The sequence below is a fragment of the Schistocerca serialis genome, chromosome 4, assembly GCF_023864345.2.
Source record: "Schistocerca serialis cubense isolate TAMUIC-IGC-003099 chromosome 4, iqSchSeri2.2, whole genome shotgun sequence".
NCBI lineage: Eukaryota > Metazoa > Arthropoda > Insecta > Orthoptera > Acrididae > Schistocerca > Schistocerca serialis.
In genome coordinates this window covers 132,927,850-132,941,393 of record NC_064641.1, presented here as the reverse complement: position 1 = coordinate 132,941,393, position 13,544 = coordinate 132,927,850, and the positions used below count along the sequence as shown (strand labels likewise).

Sequence of the window (13,544 nt, the reverse complement as noted above, 5' to 3'; positions counted from 1 at the left end):
CAAACTGAACTTGTCGTAACCTAAATTCGAATATCTGTAGTGACGTTTACCTGTCGAATGAAGTGTTTGCATGCCGTTGTTTGTAACTAATTTACGTTTTTTTTCACATAGTTCAATAATTGTCACCTTAGTTGGATGAAGTTTCTGGAGCATTGTGTAATCTATTACATAAGAAATAGTATTTATACCTTAGGATGGTTTTTAACGCATATTTCAGATCTAACCAAATTAATTGGAAGTATTCCATTATATTTTTCTGCTTCATCCCATGAAAATGACATTTTACACCACAGCAGTTAACAGTTTCATGTAACCAACATAAAATTAACACAGTATTCAACAACCCTACATATTTGCCGGCCGGCGTGGCCGAGCGGTTCTAGGCGCTTGAGTCTGGAACCGCGGGACCGCTACTGTCGCAGGTTCGAATCCTGCCTCGGGCATGAACGTGTGTGATGACCTTAGGTTAGTTAGGTTTCAGTAGTTTTAAGTTTTAGTGGACTGATGACCTCAGCTGTTAAGTCCCATAGTGCTCAGAGCCATTTGAACCTACATACTTACACTATAAGGTCGCTTGGTCTTCCAACTATTAATACAAATTTGTTACAGTGCAGGCACTTTCTATAGTTGATGCCTCATATTTTGGATGCTATACTGGTCACACAAACATATGTAATGAAAAAAGTATATAGCTATTATGCTTTGTTTCTGTGGTGAGATGAATGATATTTCTGTTGAATCTAGGGAACTGAAGATAGTGAATTGTGCCACTGAACCTGGTCATGAATAAATGATAAGAAATACAGCTGAAGTTATTATTATTGTTGCATACACCCTTACACTCTCCGTCACTCATCTTAGATCTGGCACACAAAGGAGTAACGCATTCAGCCACAAAACACTTTCTCAGCTTCCCCAGTGACGTGAAGAATCTAATATATAGCACAACAGCGACAAATCATGATTATGACACATGTAACATGAAAATATCTAACTTACTAGAAAGGAGTAAGAAGAGAAACAGAATAAAGACAAGGAATCCAAACGAAGACTAGGAAAATAATAGGAAGAACTTCAGTAGCAAAATGCTACCACCCGATGTAAGGTCCACACCGTATGCAATTAATGAGAGACTGTACTGAGTGGTGTCAATTTGTGTCTCAGATTTGAGTTGCTTGCAACTACAACCCATCGTTTTACTGGTAAAAACGATGGCACTAAGAGATCACGTAGGCTTTTTCGGAATAAACGACGGGAGATCCATCACTATGGTGGAAATGACTGTTCAAGTAAAGTTAATTTAATACAGTATAAGCCTACAAAATGTCTGTGTCTTAACAGGGTGTGGCCACAAAGTGTATAGTCTTTTTATTAATTGCACTTTCGGCAGGTATTAACTAGTTCGGATTCTTGACGTCGCAGCATTGTGTCGTCGTAATTGTTTGCGGAGACGTATTTCATATGTTCCGTCTGAAGCACAATCATCACTCATGCAATTAGAAGCACGCTCTCTTCGGAGGGAAGCGTTTTGTTGCACGTCACACCAGTTCCCACTTCTAGGAATCTTGTGTTCTAACACTGTACCCTACCCAGTGCTATGCTGTATAAAAAGAGAAAATAAAATCCACTGTTTTTAGTTTAAGCAGTAAATGGATTTGAATTTATAATTCAGCGCGCACCTACTACTTCAGCACAGGTTTCACATGTTGTAGCAGCGTACTAAGATTCACGTAGAATAATGTTTCAAGAGGCATCGGTTTTTTAAATTAAAGTGAGAATTTGTCATTCGTTGTTATGGCATTTCTTTCGACATAAGCGTATGTATTGTTAAAGGATATTAGTTAGCAATACGTCATAATGCAAAAATTTTTGTTTAATATGGAGGTGTAATAAACGTCGTGTATCTAAATTGCGAACGACTTTTCCGCGCGACTACGTTGTTAGTCAAGAATCGGAAAGAAAGAAAGATAAAACTGCGTATGGTTTAAAGTGAGCTAATTCGTTTCTAATCGCCAATAGTACAAGAAGAAGCAGATAACTGAACTGCCGGTGGCCCATGTCTTCAATACACTGTATCAAAATTGCTTCCATAGACATTATACACTGGTGTGGACAAATTAAGAACGAAATTACCTTCCGCATGACTTGTTGCTGCCAAGTAACACAGTTCGATAAAAATTGGACAATACATAGAAATAACTCCAACGTTACAGTACTGATGGCAGCTGAAAGATATAAGCAATGACGCGAACGGAAATGAGACTTCTATACAAAGACAATAATTACACTGAAGTCACTGGGATTGATGATGGTCCAATGCACATTAAAAAAAGCAGGACATGGTTCTTAACAGGATGTGTGTCGACCATGAGCGGGAATGCATGCTCTGCAACGTGTTCTCATGCCGGCTACAAGGTTGGTAAGGAATTACTGTCGTTGGGCGAACCATTCCTACACCAGCGCGGTTGCCACTGGTGGATGGTCGTTGGTACAAATGGCCGTGCTGCAATACGTCCCAACATATGCCACACGTGCTCTGTAAGAATTAAGTCGGGGGGGGGGGGGGGGCGTATTCTCTCATTCCAAGAGCTCCTACACCTGCTCGGTTCGATGCGGTCACGTATTGTCAGGCATAAAAATGAACTCACGGCCGAATGCACGCTTCCCAAGGCGCCCACGGAGAAGGAGTGCAGTGTTAATGTAACATTCCTCGGTGACTGTACTGTGTTCAAAGATTTGGAAGTCAGTAAGCCCGTGCAACATTATGCCTCTCCACACGTAACACCTGGGCCACAAAAACGATCATGTTAGCCAATGTTCTCGCGTGCATTACATTTTCCCAGCTCTCAGCAGATGAGATATTGTCGAACATGACACTCTTTGGTGGTCTCTGGTATACAATATGGGGAGGCATAACGTAGTACGGCCTACTGACGAACACTGCACACTCACCGGCGAACGTTAGTGTGACACCGAACTCCTTCCGCCTCTTCGTGCATTCGACTTCTATGGATGACAATGGGCACAGAGCAGGTGGAGCAGTTCTTGGACTGGCTTCCGCGTTCCGCCATCCATACGTCGTGGGAGACACACTGCAGTTGCCAACCGCGCTCCTGGAGGAATGCAACGCCCTCAACAATAACTGCTTATCAACAGTGTGACCAGCATGGGAACACGCTGCAGAGAATCCAGTGCCGTCCGTGGTCATCACATACCCTGTTAAAAACCATGCCCCGACTTTTGTAATGACCAGGGGGCCGTCATGAATTGTGGTGACTTCATTGTAATTATGGTCTTTCTTAAAAGTGTCATTTCTGTTTGCCTCACTGCGTATTTCTTTCAGTAACTACTATAACGTGGCAGATCTTTATAGCTGTGGTCGAAGTTCCATCGAGCTATGTTACTTGGTAGTGACACATTGTGCGAAAATTCCTTCCGTCCTTCAATTCTGAACACCAGTGTAGAGCCATCACAAAACTATAGTTCGTACCGTGGAACGTTTGAAAAATCTCTATCAGAATGATGTACACGTCAGTTCAGAGGCTATTTGTACATCACCTGTTTGCGTATACAGGGTATTACAAAAAGGTACGGCCAAACTTTCAGGAAACATTCCTCACACACAAAGAAAGAAAATATGTTATGTGGATGTGTGTCCGGAAACGCTTACTTTCCATGTTAGAGCTCATTTTATTACTTTTCTTCAAATCACATTAATCATGGAATGGAAACACACATCAACAGAACGTACCAGCTTGACTTCAAACACTTTGTTACAGGAAATGTTCAAAATGTCCTACGTTAGCGAGGATACATGCACCCACCCTCCGTCGCATGGAATCCCTGATGCGCTGATGCAGCCCTAGAGAATGGCGTATTGTATCACAGCCATCCACAATACGAGCACAAAGAGTCTCTACATTTGGTACCGGGCTTGCATAGACAAGAGCTTTGAAATGCCCCCACAAATGAAAGTCAAGAGGGTTGAGGTCAGGAGAGCGTGGAGGCCATGGAATTGGTCCGCCTCTACCAATCCATCGGTCACCGAATCTGTTGTTGAGAAGCGTACGAACACTTCGACTGAAATGTGCAGGAGCTCCATCGTGCATGAACCACATGTTGTGTAAGTAGGCTGTTTAGGTTTTTTTATTGCTAATGCCACCTCTGTATAAAAATCACTGGCTGTGCTGTGTGAAGTCTGTGGCTAGTTTGCATTGTTGTTTGCCATTGTAAAGTTGGGCAGCGGCAGCTGGATGTGAACAGCGCGTAGCATTGCGCAGTTGGAGATGAGCCGCCAGCAGTGGTGGATGTGGGGAGAGAGATGGCGGAGTTTTGTAATTTGTCATGAACTGCTATATATATATTATGACTATCAAGATAAATACATTGTTTGTTCTCTATTAATATCTTTCATTTGCTAACTATCCCTATCAGTAGTTAGTGCCTTCCGTAGTTTGAATCTTTTATTTAGCTGGCAGTAGTGGCGCTCGCTGTATTGCAGTAGTTCGAGTAATGAAGATTTTTGTGAGGTAAGTGATTTCTGAAAGTTATAGTTTAATGTTACTCAGGGCCATTCTTTTGCAGGGATTTTTGAAAGTCAGATTGCGTTGCACTAAAAATATTGTATGTCAGTTTAAGCACAGTCTTGTACAATTGTTCATAAGGGGATGTTTCATATGGCGACCCTGCCAGGATACCTCACTGGAATCTTCTGTTTTTTTTCTTGTAGTTTGTGTAATTAGTGTAGCTATTGTTTATTGCTAGCACGTAATTGTAGAGAAAATCTCCTTTGTAGTTGCAGCCTTTCATTGTTGTACAGTAAAACAGTTGTGGCATGCATGTAGATTTGCACCAAGTATTTCGCAGCTGCAATTATCTAGATATTATTTTCAGTGCTATGTTAATGTGTTCCCCTATTTTTGCTCTTCAAATTGTGTTTTTCTGTGTTGTCGTGTGAAATATTGTGACAATAATGGCGTGTGAAAAACGTAACACTAGGCTCCAAAGTAAACTGAGAAATAATAGTGACGGCGAGCGTAGCTTATCAGCACCACTGTGTAGTGAATTAACAGACATTCGAAGTAGTAATTTGGTAATTGTGCATAGGAAAATGGAGCGGGCGGCAAATAATGGTGTAGACAGTGAAACAGGTAGTGAACAAGGAAGCATTATCGATCGATCGGTCGGCAACAGCTCGCCTCAGGAATCCGAAATGACAGAACACAATATTGCAAATACTGTAGACTTAGGTTTTGGGTCCTCACCGTTTTCTCAAATGAGTCAAGACACATTTTCTGCTTGTCAAAGTGTGAATGTTGCCGGTGAAAATGCACTGCCAAAAAGTATAGAAAAACAGATTCCAGACACTAATACATTATTATTGCAATTAATGCAACAAATGGAACAAAATCAGAGACAAATGGGACAAAGGCTTCAAAAGTTAGACACAATGGAACAAAATCAGAGACAAACACAGCAACAGTTAGACACAATGGAACAAAATCAGAGACAAACACAGCAAAAGCTTCAAAAGTTAGACACAGTAGATTCGATTTCAACACAAATGAACACTCTGAAACTTGGTTCAGAAAAACACACTGAGGAAATGTGTTCACTATCGGAGAAAGTAGCCGAACTTTCGGATCAGATCACTAATTTACTACGACGGTAGATGATAATCTGAATGACACAGAAGAGTGCAAACAAATCAGGAAATTCAAACAAAATCAGAATCAGATTAATACGCAACACCAAAGAGAAATCCGGGAAGTACAAGATCAGCTGACACAGTTAATACAAGAATTACGTATTTCAGAGGTCACTCGCGCCCCAATACAGGAAGAGGGACGTAGAAATACGGAACAGCCACAAAATAATAACACAGCGCATTTCGGAAATTATGAAAGAAATTGGCAAGGTGCACCGAATTTTGAAATGGAACCGCCTAACGACGTAACAATGACCGATATGCGACTCGCCGACATGATGACTTTGACTATAAGCTGTTCATTACTACACGTAAATTCAAAACATTTAAGAATTCTGCCAACGACATTCATCCACAAGCGTGGCTCCATCAATTCTCTCATTGTTTGCTCCCAACTGGTCATTAGAGCACAGATTAGAATTAATGTGTGGCTACTTAGAGAATGAACCAGCTGTAAGAATGCGATCGGTCATTCACGATTGCCACAGTGAAGGAGAGTTTTACCATGCCTTCCTCTCAGCATATTGGTCTCAAGCCACACAAGACCGAGTAAAACATGGCATCATAATAATGAAACATTTCGAACAATCTGAATTTTCCAGTTTTATGAAATATTTTGAAGACATGTTGCATAAGAATCAGTATCTTTCAAACCCATACAGAAAGTAAATGCAAAGAAATTGTATATTGGTCAGAAAGTTCTCATTAAAGCTCATTCATTGTCACATAAGAAGAAACACTTGAGTCACAAATTCTTTCTAGTTTACAATGGACCTTACAGAATCCGACGTATACCACATGATAATTGCGTTGAAGTTGAAACTCTGCGTACTAGGAAGAGTAAAGGTTTACACCACATTTCACATGTAAAACCGTTTATTCAAAGATAATCTGCTTTTTAACTTTGTCTTTGCCATATAACTTTTCACTTTACATTACTAGTATGCTTTGTCAGACTTAGAATCTGTTAATATGCAACAATGTTTGAAGTTAAATATCCAGTCAAGAACCAAGAGAACTTATTTAAACAGAAATTACGAATGCATTGTTATTGTGAACAGACGACACAGTGTTATAGTGTTATTGTGTGTGTACATTCTTGCTTGTTAGTTCCATGTTTACGTAATGACTATAAGGCTCACATACTTAGAACATTTACCAGTACTGCTAATGAGATTTTAATGCAACATTTTGGTTTACTTGCAAATACATTATGGATTCAAGGTGCTTTCTGAGAGATACCAGGTGACACAGTGGTTAGTTTATTTGACAGCTACACGACTATATCACGACGCTACTAATGTGTGACACAATTTACATTGTTGCTTTTGCGGTGTATCTGTTTTATATCTGCACAATTTTTCTGAATTCTTCTGGAAAGTAAAACATGTTTTAGTAGTAACTTTTGTGGTATAGCTACAAGGAGACAGCCTTTTCTGTAGCACAACGATACGTTACAGCACATTACTTTCTTCATCACAGTAATAAGCGTAATAACTAAGATATCTATACGCAAAGCATTTCACTTTTGTTTATCATGAGGTAAGTACATTGGCTTCTGCAGAACTTAGCTTTCGGAGGACGATAACTACGACACTTCCACAGATTATCTTACAGCAAGACGCACATTTAGCGCTACAGGACACGTATTTGAGTGATTAATTTTGCACTTAAAACATGTATTTTTTAAGATATTTGAAGTACAATGATACAAGGGTTTTCCGTGATATATTTCATTCCATTGCTGTAATCTGTAACACTTGAGGATATAATTACATATATCCTCAGGGGGGTACACGCCTACTTTGTGTACCATGTGTTTGGCAAGCACAAGGAGCCCTAGCTAATATGGTATTTGCTTATACAACTTTACACATCGGTACCATATTTCTCTAACACAGAATTACACAGCTATCTGATTATTTGACAGAGAAACAAACATTATTTTTACTACGTCAGTGACAGATGTTTACGCAATTACACAGTTGGATAACTTCACACTTATGAAACTGTATTTTGTCTGTACTTTGTAAACTGTTCATATTTTTCCGGAACCATTGTGATATTATGAGAGCTTTGAATGATGTATTTGGTATGGGATCATGATTTTTAAAGTACGTTTGAGGTAGATGACACTATTGAAATGAGCAGAGAATTTTCTTTAGGTTTTCAAATTATTGCATAAAGCTACGACGTTTTTGAGATTTGACTGAGGTGTTTTGATGTTATTTTTACGATGACGAATATGTATATGTGTAATAAGGTAAGGAATAATGAGTAGTGGTTAGGGACTCTGACTTGAGAAAAAGGATGTTGGAAACCAAGAATCATACTTTAAGAGTTATGAAATGTGTGTAAATGCTTGAATGTACCACAATGCCGACAAAAATTTTTTGGACACTGTTATATTTACAGGATTTTGTTTCTACACATTTGTAACGTAAATTTTCGACCTGTGAAATTTTTATATGAGACGGTCATTGTAGCAGAAACTGGTGTCGTAAATGTTTCGGTAAGAAAGTTAAGTGACCACCTGCACCTAATGCGTCGTGGGCACCTAGCTGGGCGACAGTCGCCTTCAAAAAATCCATTAGCGTGTGCCTTCCAGAGGCACAGGTGGGGAAAAAAAAGGGAGGCCATTATCCTCGCTATTGACATACCTTTGTAGAAAGCACCACAAATACGACACGCTCATTACTTGGAAAGATACTTACATCTGCACACCTGATTATGACAAGCGTCTTTCTCGAGAATTGAGAGAATTTTTTACTACCTTATGAAATGCCATATGGCTAATGAATGATGTTTCATGCCTTCCTTTGTACATATTTGCTCATTTTCTTTCATATTTAGTTTCCAGCTGCACTGCAGCATTGCTTATTATAAAATTTAATAGATGTACTAATATCACTATTTTCTGTCTACAGACCCAGTAAAGAATACGTTTCTGATAAACTTTCTTGGTAAAGAGAGCACAAATAGACATTTCCCTTCACAGGAATTGCATAAATACTATTTTTAATGACTTGGTAATTTCTTTTCTAGAATAAATTGTGATGCATCACTCTAGTGTTAAGATGTGGCATAGATATTAGACATCGTCATTTTCAGTGTAATATTTTTTCTGCTTGAGCTTTGTCATGTTTAGATATAAGCTGCTGTTTGCCAGGCATAGTGCTACTGAATTTTAATTTGTGTTACTCTGCTAAGCCAGTTTACTACTGATTTATTTTTCTTGTTTGCTGTTTGCTGCTCATTGCCTTATATTAGTTATAATTTATGCTGCTTGCTTCGCCATTAGTATTTTTGATCATTGCTGTTTGTGTTAATTGTTTTGTGCTGCTGCATTGCCTTGTCCCTTAGTTTAGCATCTGAGCTCAGTAGATTTAAGTTAGCTTAAGAGGGGGTAGACTATATAAGAAACTAACTATGATGAATTGGAAGAAATGCATTGAGAAGATATAAGAAAATGGTTTGGCAAAAAAAAAAAGTAGTGTACAGTGGAGAAAAACTATTTTAGAAGAGGATGTGAACAGAATACAGAAAGCAGGCTTAGATAGTACTTTTGGGAATAATGATGAACAAAGGGAGATCTCCATGCAAAATACTGCAGTAAAACAAACCTTGTCCTTGTGCCATCCCTCTATATGTTTGTGTACCTTTGTGTATTTGTGTTTTTCCTGTCTTTATGTGTTTAGCTAATAAGATTTATGTTGTAGAATTTTTCAAATACTATGTTATTTTCATTGTAAAGATGTTTAGACATTATTTATTCTGTTTTGTTTTAATGCTCATGTGTGAAGTTGATGTTTCGAAAGTTATTTTGATCTTTTATGTATGTACTCATGTCATAGTTCCTGTAACACTGGTGTATATGTTTATTTCTATTCCTTTGTAAAGCCCCTATTACTACAAATGTTGTCTGTATTATTATGTTTTTAATGATGTGTTTTTTACCTTTGTTATTGTGTTCTTATGTTATAAAATTGTACTTGACACCAGTTCATCAAATTAAGTAACTTGTAAGTTCCATTTCACTGCACACGTTTCTGTTGGTCATAGTATATGGACAATATGTGAGAAGTAGGGACTGTTAGTGTTTGCACATGTGTTAATAATTCAGCAAGGGACTGGATAACAGCATTGCTGGTTCTAAGGACAATTCCAAAAACTTTGTGAGTGCACAAGTGGTGGTTATGGACTTGCTATATTGTCCGCAAGACTCTTCGATGGTGATTGTGCACCGGCACAGTCGCAACAGATGGCTGCTGGCCGTCTCTACAAGGACTACAGTGGGTCTGCATCTTTGATGGCCCACAACTTCGATGGTGATTGTGCACTGGCACAGTCGCAACAGATGGCTGCTGGCCGTCTCAACAAGGACTACAGTGGGTCTGCATCTTTGATGGCCCACCAATACCAATATCTCTACAAGAACTATAGTAGGTCTGCATCTTTGATGGCTCATCAATACCATAATCTCTACCAGGACTACAGTGGGTCTTCTCTGTGATGACCTACCTACCAATATTCTTCAAAACTTCGAATGACTCTGCTGTGGGTTTGCTCTGTTGTGACCCATTACTTGTCTGCATGTCGAGAGTCAGCACTGTCTTTCCGTTGGAAGGACAACACTACTTCTTCAATACTGCATGGAAATCCACTACTTCCGTGTGCATTGTCTTTTACTGCTCAGACTTTGAGAAAAGAAATGGCAATTTTACTGTGATGAACGATTAGGACTGTCTTTATGGACTGTGAGAAAGTTTAGCTTTTGACCAACATTGTATCAATAAGTGAGTGCATTTGATATCTTTGTTATTGTAATTATGAAAAACTTTATCAAATCATTATTGACCACTGCCCAAAACAATTTGTAAAATTTTTTGTGTGGAGCATGGGGGCTATGTAAGTAGGCTGTTTAGGTTTTTTTATTGGTAATGCCACCTCTGTATAAAAATCACTGGCTGTGCTGTGTGAAGTCTGTGGCTAGTTTGCATTGTTGTCTGCCATTGTAGTGTTGGGCAGCAGCAGCTGGATGTGAACAGCGCGTAGCGTTGCGCAGTTGGAGGTGAGCCGCCAGCAGTGGTGGATGTGGGGAGATGGTGGAGTTTTGTAATTTGTCATGAACTGCTATATATATTATGACTATCAAGGTAAATACATTGTTTGTTCTCTATTAATATCTTTCATTTGCTAACTATCCCTATCAGTAGTTAGTGCCTTCCGTAGTTTGAATCTTTTATTTAGCTGGCAGTAGTGGCGCTCGCTGTATTGCAGTAGTTCGAGTAATGAAGATTTTTGTGAGGTAAGTGATTTCTGAAAGGTATAGTTTAATGTTACTCAGGGCCATTCTTTTGCAGGGATTTTTGAAAGTCAGATTGCGTTGCGCTAAAAATATTGTATGTCAGTTTAAGCACAGTCTTGTACAATTGTTCATAAGGGGACATTTCAGTTGTGTCGTACTTGTAAAGGCACATGTTCTAGCAGCACAGGTAGAGTATCCCGTATGAAATCATGATAACGTGCTCCATTGAGCGTAGGTGGAAGAACATGGGGCCCAATCGAGTCATCACCAACAGTGCCTGCCCAAACGTTCACAGAAAATCTGTGTTGATGACGTGATTGCACAATTGCGTGCGGATTCTCGTCAGCCCACACATGTTGATTGTGAAAATTTACAATTTGATCACGTTGGAATGAAGCCTCATCCGTAAAGAGAACATTTGCACTGAAATGAGGATTGACACATTGTCGGATGAACCATTCGCAGAAGTGTACCCGTGGAGGCCAATCAGCTGCTGATAGTGCCTGCACACAGTCGTGTGAAGTTAGCACCCCTTTTTCAAGAAATATACATTTTTTGACAGTTCTTTATAGATGTAGCATAGTTCTAGAGTTCTTTGTACAAAATTTCAATAGTTCTGCAGAATTTAGCGACGAAAACAACAATACCCGAAAAAATTTTCGTATCGAAAACATACTTTGGCAATTTCCGCAAAATGTAAATAAGTACAAGAGTTCTGAGCACAGTTCTGAACAGAGCTCCAAGAGTTCTTTAGAAAATCGAAGTAACATTTTTTACTGCAGCTAATATTTTACGAGATAATTGCATTTTAATGAGAAAATCTTTTCATTTACTGTGAAGTTGGCACCATTTTTTTCAAAAATATTTTTTTTTCAGAGTCCTTGATAGATATGGCATAGTTCTAGAGTTCTTTGTACAAAATTTCAATAGTTCTGCAAATTTAACGAAGAAAACAACAATACTCGAAAAAAATTTCGTATAGCAAACATTCGTTATTAATTTTCGCAAAAAGTAAATTCGGACAACAGTTCTGACGGCAGTTCTGAACAGAACCCCAATAGTTCTATCGAATATCCTAATTACAATTTTTTGTGCAGCTAACACGTTACGAGATAATTGCAATTTAAGGAGGGAATCTCTTCACTTACTGTGAAGTTGGAATCCTTTTCTTGAGAAATATATATTTTTTCAGAGTTCTTGATAGAAATGTCATTGTTCTAGAGTTATTTGTATAAAATTTGAATAGTCCTGCAGAATTTAGCGAAAAAAACAACAATACTCGAAAAAATTTTCGTATCGAATACATTCTTTGTCAATTTTCGCAAAAAATAAATTCATACAACAGTTCTGAACAGAACACCAAGAGCTCTATCGAAAATCCTAATAATATCTTTTTGTGGCGATGATAGTTTATACGGTAACTGCTTTGATGTTAGACCGACTTTCTCCACAGAAAAAGTAAATTAGTTCAACAGTTTTGATGAACAGTTCTGGTTAACACCTCAAGACTTCTATCGATAATCATAATACCATTTTTTTGTGGTTATAATAGTTTGTATGGTAATTGATTAATTGTGGAGCACACTTACTCAAAAAAAAATTATGTCTGTTCGTATGTTCTGATGCCAGCTCTGGATAGCATTGTAAGAGTTCTATCGAAAATACTAGTAACATATTCTGTGCAGATTAAAACTGTGTGCCCGACCGAGACTCGAACTCGGGACCTTTGCCTTTCGCAGACAAGTACTCTACCAACTGAGCTACCGAAGCACGACTCACGTCCGGTACTCACAGCTTTACTTCTGCCAGTACCTCGTCTCCTACCACTCCGCTACAGAGTGAAAATCTCATTCTGGAAACATCCCCCAGGCTGTGGCTAAGCCATGTCTCCGCAATATCCTTTCTTTCAGGAGTGCTAGTTCTGCATGTTTCGCAGGAGAGCTTCTGTAAAGTTTGGAAGGTAGGAGACGAGGTACTGGCAGAAGTAAAGCTGTGAGTACCAGACGTGAGTCGTGCTTCGGTAGCTCAGTTGGTAGAGCGTTTGCCCACGAAAGGCAAAGGTCCCGAGTTCGAGTCTCGGTCGGGCACACAGTTTTAATCTGCCAGGAAGTTTCATATCAGCACACACTCCGCTGCAGAGTGAAAATCTCATTCTGGATATTCTGTGCAGGTAATTGTTTACGTAGTAACTGCCTTTATTAAGGAATGCTTATGAGCATTTCCCGTGAAGTTTGAACCCGTTTTACGATAAATATAAATTTTTTTCATAGTTCTTGATATATATGCATTAGTTCTAGATTTGCCTGCTCAAAACACGAATAGTTCTGCAGAATTTCGGGAAGAAAACAATAACTCGGCAAAATTTTGGTATGGTAAAAAATTATTTGTCAGTTTGGAAAAAATAAATTTGTATAACAGTTCTGTTGGCAGTTCTGGATAGCACCGGAAGAGCTGCATTGAAAATGATAAGAACCTTTTTGTGGCGATAATAGTTTATACAATAATTGTTTTAATCTGATACTCACATTA

The 13,544-nt window shown here is 38.8% G+C and overlaps 1 non-coding gene across 1 annotated transcript; it reads left to right on the top strand.

Annotated features, from left to right (window-relative positions):
- Positions 1-13,028: 13,028 nt before the first annotated feature.
- On the top strand, positions 13,029-13,103 carry Trnas-cga (transfer RNA serine (anticodon CGA)). The gene has a single exon. It is a non-coding gene; the product is annotated as a tRNA-Ser (tRNA).
- Positions 13,104-13,544: the final 441 nt, after the last annotated feature.